The sequence below is a fragment of the Theropithecus gelada genome, unplaced genomic scaffold, assembly GCF_003255815.1.
Source record: "Theropithecus gelada isolate Dixy unplaced genomic scaffold, Tgel_1.0 HiC_scaffold_15884, whole genome shotgun sequence".
In the NCBI taxonomy this organism is placed as follows: Eukaryota; Metazoa; Chordata; class Mammalia; order Primates; family Cercopithecidae; genus Theropithecus; species Theropithecus gelada.
In genome coordinates, this window is record NW_020257641.1 from 2,027,322 (window position 1) to 2,028,991 (window position 1,670).

Here is a 1,670-nt window from a genome sequence, read left to right on the forward strand (position 1 = left end):
TCAAATACTCAATTTTAATATTAATTTTAAAAAATAATTATATCCCCACCCCCCCCAGCCAGGTGCCATAGTATCTGACATTCTGCCAATAGGGAGCCACCAGATTAAAGTCTTGGACTGAACATTGTTTCAACATTATTTCTCACTGGAGGCGCTTTATCATGTAAACCTTACTGCAACTGGTTTAAGTGTGATCCAACCTATCAGACCAACTTTCCTCTTTCAGGCATACAAAAAACTTCACTGGACATTGACTTTGTCCTACACACTTGCACAGGCACTGGAGAGACAGGGAGAACAAGGCTGACCTCACAGTCAGCCAGGTGGGCAGCTGCAGGCACAGAGTGGTGGCAGTGCACAGGGAGTGGTGGCTCTGCACATGGACTGTGGGCCCTGCATGGGACTGGTGGCACTGCGTACAGGTGATGTACCCTGTACAAGGAGTGGCATCCCTGCATAGGGACCTATGGCCCTGCACAGGGAGTTGTGGCCTCGCATGAGGCTGGTGGTGGCCCTGCACGGGACTGGTGGCACTGCACAGAGAGTGTGGCCCTGCACAAGGAGTGGCGGCCCTGCATAGGAACTTACGGCCCTGAACGGGGAGTTGTGGCCTTGCATACAGAGTGGCGGCCCTGCACAGGGATGGGACAGATATACCCTGACATTTGAGGAGACTGAGGCAAGGATGTAAGTGGGAGAGAGTTAGAATTTAGAATTCTCAGACTCCTTGGGTTTCATGCTGGAACATGACAGCATGAGAGAGCCAGGCCTTGGCCTGTGGTCCAGCTCCCTCCTCTTCCCACCCCCTGCCCCGTCCCACCCCACGAGGGGCCCGCACACACACAGAGACCCTTCAGCCCTCATAGCCAAGCTCCTTGCATGCAGACTCTCTCCACAGTCAGCGCTCTTAGCTCCTCTCCAGCCTCCAGGTGCACACAAACCTGTGTCTTTGCTCGCCTGCAGGAGGAACGACCCAGCCAAGAGTCCCAGTAGGGCTTGGAAGCGATCTTGATGCCACCCGGGCAGAAAATCCCAGGTGGAGCACAGCCGGATAAAGATCTAGAAGGGAGAGCCCAGGCTTCAGGTTGGCATGTTCTTCGGGTTCTGCAGCTCTCTCGGGCCCTGGAGAAGGAGAAGGCCAGAGGAAGATAGCAAGGCCTTCCAAAGTGCAGTCCCGGGTCACAGCCCGCTGGCCTGGGTCTAAGGACAGTGTCGCTGAGGCTCTGGCAGTGGGAGAGTCCAAGACACGGTGAAGGCCTGAAGGAGGGGGTGGGTGGCCCTTGCTAAGAGCTGTGGCGGGCTGAGAGGGCTTCCCAGCACTCTGTCAGTAAGGCCCTTCCAGGACGAGGGAGTGGCTGGACAAGAGGCTGTGTGTGGAAGGCAAAGGGGAGAAGGGAGAGAGGCGGCTGGTAACTCAATCCTTCTTCCTGCCTCCCTACTTCAGCATCCGCCCTGCTCACACCCCTTGCAGAGCTCCCACAGCGCTGCCTGTGTACACCTTAGATGCTCAAAGGGTCTACACTAGCCAAGCACTGTGGCTCTTGCAAAGGAGGGAAGATGTCTTGAGGCCAGGAGTTTGAGACCACCCCAGGCGACACCGTGAGACTCTGTCGCTATTAAAAATAATTATATATATATATATATATATATATATATATATATATATGACA